General features: G+C 40.8%; 1 protein-coding gene across 2 annotated transcripts in view; it reads right to left on the bottom strand.

The window, feature by feature from the left end:
- The window catches only part of LOC138041308 (QRFP-like peptide receptor), an 8899-nt gene extending 7744 nt beyond the window's left edge, over window positions 1–1155 (bottom strand). The window contains exon 1 of one of the 2 annotated variants that reach the window (XM_068887086.1): window positions 873–1155. The gene's annotated coding sequence lies outside the window, so the exon portion shown is untranslated. Of the gene's footprint in view, window positions 1–210; window positions 630–872 lie in introns of those variants that run through there. The other variant, XM_068887087.1, reaches the window with a different exon arrangement.
- Window positions 1156–8059: the final 6904 nt, after the last annotated feature.

The raw sequence follows: 8059 nt of genomic DNA, 5'->3' as shown, positions 1-8059 counted from the left end.
TTCCTCGGAATGAAGGTCCTTGAATTGAACATATTGAAGCAAGGTTATTTATTTGTTTATTTATTTTACCTAAAAGTGGAATCAAAATACTCGTAGGTTAGCCAAAGCCAGGTGATGGTCATCAGATGGAGGACATTATTAACTACGTCACTTACTAAGTTACAAATAAAAATAACATTGAAAAAAAAAAAAAAAGCAAAAAACCTGCACCTCAGAAATACATAGTTCATTGTCCGTGGATAGTCTTAGGTAACTTTCTCAATGGCTCGGTTCAATCCCGAATGACAAATGAAAGCGTGAAACGTGGAGTCGACGTTCTGACATGTCGAACGTGAAGATGATAAACTATCACTTCCTTCCCTCTCCACTGGAATTAGAAACATTCATTTTAAATTGTTGACAAGTTCGTTAGATAAGTAAACACGTACTTCGAGGCCGTAGTTGCAACTATAATGAATCAGTTAAAAAAAAAAATCATCGTCTGTATACTGGATAATAAACTAGAAAATTAAGTTGCAGTGCAAATGTAGGACGACATTCAAGGTGCCATCAACCATAACCAAAGGAAGTAGGGCCGGTGTTGCATGTGTAAATATGTAAAAGCGTATAAAACTAATTAATACCTATTAATTTCAGTCGAATTGAAGGATTGATGCATGCAAGATCAGTAAGTCAGTGGATATAGAAGTGATACACTGTTTTTGGATGAAGCAGAACCATAGATTCTCGGATTGTTAGGGGAGCTTTAATTGGAATGCGCCTTAACTGACTCCTTATCGGTGAAATAGTAATATTTGTGGCTGAAACCACAATTTCATAAATAGAGGAAGAACGCTTGTTTTTTTGACCGGATAGGAAAAAGGTAACCTCACCTTAAACTTTTGGATGTGGTTTGGACAGTTTAAACTTGATCAGAGCTTCAATAAGGACTCAACAGCTTTGTCTTTAGTGAGATCCGTACGACACAACAATGCAACTCACTAAGAGAGAAAATCCTTTTCGCAGGACCAATGGCATTTAAAAGCGTTTTCCCAGGCACACTTAAATTTTCTTATTTGACTTCTGTTAAGGATCTAGTTCTCTTCCTCGAGCGAAGACGAGGTATTTTGTATAAGGTGACTGTTCGTCTAGTTTACTTCCAATGGCATTCTCACTGCAAAAAAATGATAGCGCAGTTAAATTTATAAGGGCTGTCATAAAGCGTGTCAAATTTCCTTAGCCTTTCTTTGGTTTGGCATTACAATCAACAACAAAGATCGATGACGGTCCACTGTCGGAACGAGCATGAATAGTTGAGTTGAGCTGTGACAAGCACTTTGTTCATAAATGTTTACCGGAACAATTCAGTAATCACCACTTTGAGAACTGATCTAAGGTATAAAAGTGAATCGTACAATTAGGATGATTTCTGCAAAAAGAATCTTCTATTGTTTAGAGCGATTTAACATGTGCCAAATCTTTCAACAAAACGGGAAAGATATTAAATCTGGAATCATAACCTGACGATGCCCCGAAGGCTTGAAACTACCCATTTCCGGCTGTGGATGCGTGCACGCGTGTCAATTTTAAATGCTGCCGCATTATCCCAAAAGGTCAAGATACGATCATTAAAGAAAGTACGTGAAGACAACGGATACAATATGGGGAGAACGCTGACCTGATACAAAGACAAATCCTCTTTTATCTCTTGAAGTGAAGAGGAAAGTAAATATCTCCGACATCGATAAATCTTGGGAGATCTGACCAGCAAATAAAAAGGCCATTTTACAGTTGTTTGAATGGCTACGAGGTTGCGGGGACCTTGTATTGATACAGACCTCACTGCTTTTATCATGTAATATTGTTGTTGTAATAAGCCAGTTCGGAGTTTCAAATAAAATCAAGCATATATTAAAAATACAAAAGATTTTGAAAGCAAATTCCTGCAAACAATTTCCATAACAAAAGATGCTTGTTTTTATCCCGACGCGCACACGTATCATCAGTTTGAAACTCCGAACTGGCTTATTCTAATTAGTCCATATTAACATTACAAAAGCACGAAGGTTTGTATCAACAAAGGGGCACCGGCAGCCTCGTTCCCATTCTTAAGCTAGGTAACTTAGCTACGACTGTAAAACGGTCTATTTGTATATTTCAAACAAGATAATAATGCAAGGCTGGTTGTACGGCTGTGAGGATATATATTTTTTGATTTACCAATATTTTGTCAGGCACGGCCTAACTTCTTCAGAGAGTTAAATGATTTGCCGTTACAGTTTTTTGAAATTAGATGTAGATGTCATGCGTTCCTTGGGGCATAATCTCCTTACCTGACAGAATCAAGAAAGGAGTCCTAAATGAATGGTTTGGTTCATTCATTGCAATTATCATTACAATGCATTAAACGCCAGTTGTGCAGACTGTGATAAGAATTTTGATCTCTTTGTGAGAAGAGTGAATTTTGACAAGTTTTGACTCTCAAGTCCCACGTAATGCTGATGTAAGACGGCTTCAGCACTAGTTGGCCAGGATTATGAAATTCGCTGAAAAACAACTTAATCAGTAATCGTCTTAAGGAGGAAAAAAAACAACATTATCAAGCAAAAATATTTATCCCACAATAGGGGGACACAATAAACTGATGAAGTTTCATCGATTTAACCGAAATCTTGGCAATGGAGTAACTGCTAATTTTTGTTTTTTTTTTAAGTTCTTTTTTTATTGCGATCTGAGCTCACGATGTCTGGTTTGATCACTGAAAGTATGGCTTTTCCAATGCTCCTTCGTAGTACCACACCGACACCGATCGGTCTGACACCTGTGTTCTTGTCTAAGGGGATCAACCGACAAGCTGTATACGCCTCCAGGTTTGTGTCGGACCTGCCATCTTCAACAGCGACCTCAGTTTCAACAGTGCTGATTTTTCGTGCAAATTTAGATAAAGCGGCCCTAAGTTTGTGACCAGCTGCCCCAAAGTTCTTAGACACCAGAATTCGTCTCCATCCATCTGCGTCTAGACCCGAGGGCCCACTAGAACCCTTTGTCCGTAATGCTGAATTTGCTATGGTAGATTCTGTAATGCTTTCAAACATCACAGGGTCAACAAATGGTGGTTGGCCATCCATTAACAAAGAAGGGTCAGCTTCGCTTGCCTCTGAGCTGGGTGTTTTTGTACCAGCTAAGCTATGGTGGTTTGGGAAAGAGGGAGTACCCCTTTGCTAGTCTGTTGGTCTAACAGCTTCATAGCTGCATTTAGCTTCCCTTCAAGCACACGCTTAACAAATGTTTTCGACAATCTTTCATCGTTCATTCCCTTGGGATTTGTAGGCAATTTGGCCTGGATTGTTTTGGCCTCCCCTAATAATGCATCCAGATCACCCTGTTCCCACTTTTGCAGGCGTCTTGACAAACACTGGAAGTGTCCCTTTGCTGTTGACTTGAAGGTTGGCTTCTGAAGACGTAAAGCGGGCATTACCATGATAACTTTCAGAGCAATGTCCTTGTAATCGGTTGCATCGAGGTTCCAAATTCGGAGACAAATCTCTCACCAAATTTCTCACGAAATTTTTCACCAAATTTCTCACTAGGCAATTTAAACACATTTCGCCTCCAATAAACACTTTTCTCGTATATGTCATTGATCGCTTGATGGATGAAAACTATTGTCTTTGCTATAAACCACTATACTTTCGGCTGTGTTGGCCAGTTGGTCGATCCCCTGTGTCGATATAGCTACTATCTTGGGATTGTTCATGCTCTACCATCCCCTGTGGTGACGACTTTGAATGTCTTCTTCTACAGCTGCTCCGATGGATATTCGTTTTCCCGACTATCTATCTATAAAGATTGTGGAATGAAAAAACTTGAAGGGTATAATACAATAGTTTGTCATATGCTCCAGGTAAGCATCGTGGTTTCATATCGACATTTAGCTCAAATGCCTCCTGTCTTTAGCGATTATTTTCTCTCATATCACTGAGATGGTGCCTGTTAATAGAAACGGAAAGTACGCTGTCAACAAGCTTGCGCTAATCATCGTGTTAATAGAACCGAGAGAGATGTTGCGATTCCTCATCGTGAGGCCGAATCACAGGGCTTGCGACATATTATGGAAGGAGAACTTGAAGGGTATTGTTTAAATTTTCCAGGTAGTAGGGAAAGAGAAAAAAAATGCGTGCGAAAAATGAGTGGGGGCTTGGGTCGAGGCGAGGTCGAGGTCTTCCGCCTCGCCTCGACCCAAGCCCCCACTCACTTTTCCCACGCGGTTTTTGTTTTCCCGACTATCTGGGAGCCTGGAACAGGCTATCGCTGGCTGAGACACCCAGCGGAGCCCTTTCCGGCTGACCATTTGTATGCGAAGAGTTCTCATATCTTAAGACTTCAGACGCACCTGGCAAACGCATCAGATCAAAGGTTTCGACTGATACGTGATGAAATAAATTAAAAAGTCGAAACAAAATCGTCGAGGCACAGCTGGCGTTAAAGACATCAATTTGAAACCCGTCAGATTCTGGGTTCAGTTTGAAACGACGCCAAACCAGATGACTCAGTGATATCACGCAAAAGTGTTATGCAGAACATTTCCATTCGACATCCTCCCCTGGCCAAATGCTATTTATTTCATGTTCAGTATCACACCTCTCTTTTTTACAATATTCTTTTTTATAAGAAAGTTCAGGCTGAGATTAACCAAATTTTAAAGAAGAATATGATGCACAAGCTGAGAGCAGTTAATAATGCCTTTATTTTGCCATTCGCTTTTATGAGTAGTGTAAAAAAAGGTGAAAGAAACGTCAAACTGCATTCTAACAGGACAATTAACTCAAATACTTAGCGGAACGATTTTTAAGATTTACGAGGTGATTTATAACTTCGTTCGTGCTGCGTACGTATGTAGCTTGACGTCTTCAGGAAGCGGAGATAACAGACTCCTTCTTCCGGCAAAATAGGAACCGCACGACCGCGAACAACGTTTACCCTGGCTTAACGGAATACAGCTGGGAAAACAATTGTATCAGTTCTTACCAAAATTTTCAATGCGGCATTTTCAGACGGTCACGGAACCATATTAATTTTTTTTCTTACTGATTCTTAAATCCGTTTACAAAAAAAAAAAAAATGTTAAAGGGAACGATAGGAGTGGCAAAAGAAGAGGCTGAGGGGTCTTCATCATCTGTTCTTCTTTTCTAAAATAAAATTAGGAAAATTATTTACTTTTTCGTTTTTTATACGGGTTTGACCTTGAATCTAACCTAGTAAGCAACTCCTGCTGGTCACGTTAAACCAGTGTACAATGTTTAAGCCCTCTTCAGTCCATTTTAAAAGGGCGCAGCTAAGAGTATATTTACTTGGTATGATAGCACTTCCTTTCGGGCAGTTCGGGAGTTGATTCTCGCAATATCCGTGTGAAAATGACCTGACCTCCTCATCCCACTGAGGACTGGGTGCTTGCTATCCTATTTTCTTGCACTGATTTGTAAAATACTTATTTCGTCAAAGATAACAAAGTTTATCAGTGCGATCGGCTGATATTTCACAGAGGGATTAATTGTTCTCTTTTATCAAGTAAATTGGCGACAAGACTGGATTGATTAATTTTGTTGATGGATGAATGATGACGAATGAGTTGAAAACGAAACAGACTTAGCTTTGCCCGTCTTCCCTTTACTTCACAAAATCACGAGTCTTTATTTAGGTAACACTGCATGAACGTTATGGTGACTGCGGAACGTGCTTTTGTGAATTTCTTCACATTGCTATTCGCTTAGTTCCGTCGTTATCAGTGGTGAAAACACCTAGCAGATTTGCGGCAAATTATTTGAAATCTTAAAATGACTTTCATTTGTCTTTGGAGGATCGAACTGGGACATGATGTAACAATTCCGTTTTGTTCGTTTTCTCGATTTAACGTTGCTCAAACCCGCTTAGACAGCCGAAACGTCAACAGTCTCTACAGCATCAGGGAGATGAAGGAAGTCGTGCATAATCACTCTCTGACCTTTTTGCTCTTCTCCTTTGCGCATGTCTGCTGCGGTAAGTGTTCAGTATTGCCCCGAACAATCGATTTCCCCCAAATTAACAGCCAGATTTTTATAAAATACTCAAGACTTATTTTTTCAACTAAATCAAGTCTTTTTCATTTTGTGAGCGAGCTTACGGTATGATCCATCTTTATCAGTTTTATTACAGATAATAAAGATAAACAAGTTCCAAAGGGAGTTGCTGTCCACTTGAACCTCCTTCTCGTTCACTTCTGCAGTCGTTGTAGCACCAAACGGCGTGTGCACGAACCAGCACAACGACGTAAATTAAGGAAACAAAACAAAACAAAACAACAACGACCTCCAAGAAACGATATTTGGGGAAACGGTAAAGTAATGTTTTCGTAATGTGCAAGTTTTGCAAGTCGCACATGATTAGTCTCGTCAATTTTCATCAACGTCGCTCTGCTTGGACAGGGCCGAATATATGTTGTCGGTGAAATCCGTTCTCAGGTTGAATCCCTTTTTAAATTGGAGATCCTCATTTTACCTACAATTGTAGGTTGGATACTCACTTTACCCAACCTCGTTCCCAGGGGTCTCTTTTCCCAGAGAGACCCTGGGAACGAGGTTGTCACTCCAACAAGTTTAAAGCAGCTATCACCTCCCCCTCCCCCGCTCAAAAAAAGGACTGAAAACATCTATACCGTAACCTTCCCTCAAGCTCTGTCTTACGCATCTCAACACATTTTTTTCATGCTTCGTATCATCTTATCGGTTTCTGTATTCTTAGGCCCGATTTACACGGTACGACTTTGTCCCATGCGACAACGGCTTACGACAAGCCCACGACATGATTTACGATTGTTGTGTACGTCAGAAAAAATGTCGTAGCATTTTAAAAGATCTTGTAAAACGCTGCGACAATCGTAAGTCATGTCGTAGGCCTGTCTTGAGCTTGTCCCATGCGACAAAATCGTTTCGTGTAAATCGGCCCTTACACTCGTCCATTCAACATTATGACAACGCGATGGTATGGAAACAATCTCTGAAAACTAGTCTCTGGCCGGGTCGCTAACTTACTTTTGATCGTTGGGGTAACGCGAAGTTTGACCAAAGCCTCTCGGATGGCTAAAACGGGAAAGTTTTCAGAGATTGCCAACGTTTTATTCGGCCTCTGTGAAGATTTGACGCCAAGCAAAGACCACGGAAGGGAAAATTAACTATCGTCCGTGCTCTACCCGGGATTTCGAGGCGACTGGAGTGGCTGGAGAGAATTTACGGCTGTTTTCCTTCGGCGGATCGGATCGACTGCTTCGTGAGAGTACCCAACGTTGGTTAGTATATATAGAGGGAGCAAACCGGTTCCTCTAAAACTAACAGGAATGGCCGTAAATCGGCTCAAAGACCACACAGGAGGGAAAAAGCACTCAACTAAAGTAAGGTAAGACGATTTTTATTTAAATCGCTACATTTTCATAGGTCACAGAAACAATCGTCATTTTCCCCATACAAATCCTTATAAATAGGCAAATTGCTCGAGTCACGTAACAATGCAAAGGTCATCATATAAAGAGCTGCTCATATATCGAGCTTGGGGTACCTGTGTGAACCTTCGATATCGATGCTCCTTGTGACTTTCTGCCTCGTGACTCAAGTTACCCAAAACACGTCGCGAACTCGGTGAACAATACCGATACCACCTTGTGCTGCCTGTTATGCAATACCGATACCACCTTGCGCGCTCGGTTGAGCAAATCGAGATTGCTTTCCCCTGTACGATATCTATCAATTTATATACCGGGTATTAATTTACACATTTTCCCTTTTTACGCGGGAGCTTCTAGGTTGCTTCCTCGAGGCCAAAACCCTGAAGGGGCAATAAAACTGTAAAAGTGAAAGACTCTCGTGGAAGTCGCTCAAAACAAAGTTAGTTGGCCGCATGTTAATACAACCGTTGACTATTATATTGGATGCCCACGGCGTAACATGCATGATTTCTTAGCATTAAGCATGCTTTTTGTGAGACTTGTGCAACGTTTTCAAGGGTGTCATCTTTCCTTTCAGTGCCTTTCTGTCAGCTGTGTCAGTGGCGT

The sequence above is a fragment of the Montipora capricornis genome, chromosome 3 (genome assembly GCF_036669925.1).
Source record: "Montipora capricornis isolate CH-2021 chromosome 3, ASM3666992v2, whole genome shotgun sequence".
Classification (NCBI taxonomy): domain Eukaryota; kingdom Metazoa; phylum Cnidaria; class Anthozoa; order Scleractinia; family Acroporidae; genus Montipora; species Montipora capricornis.
Note: the sequence above shows the minus strand (reverse complement) of the source record. Positions and strands in the feature narration are given on the sequence as shown.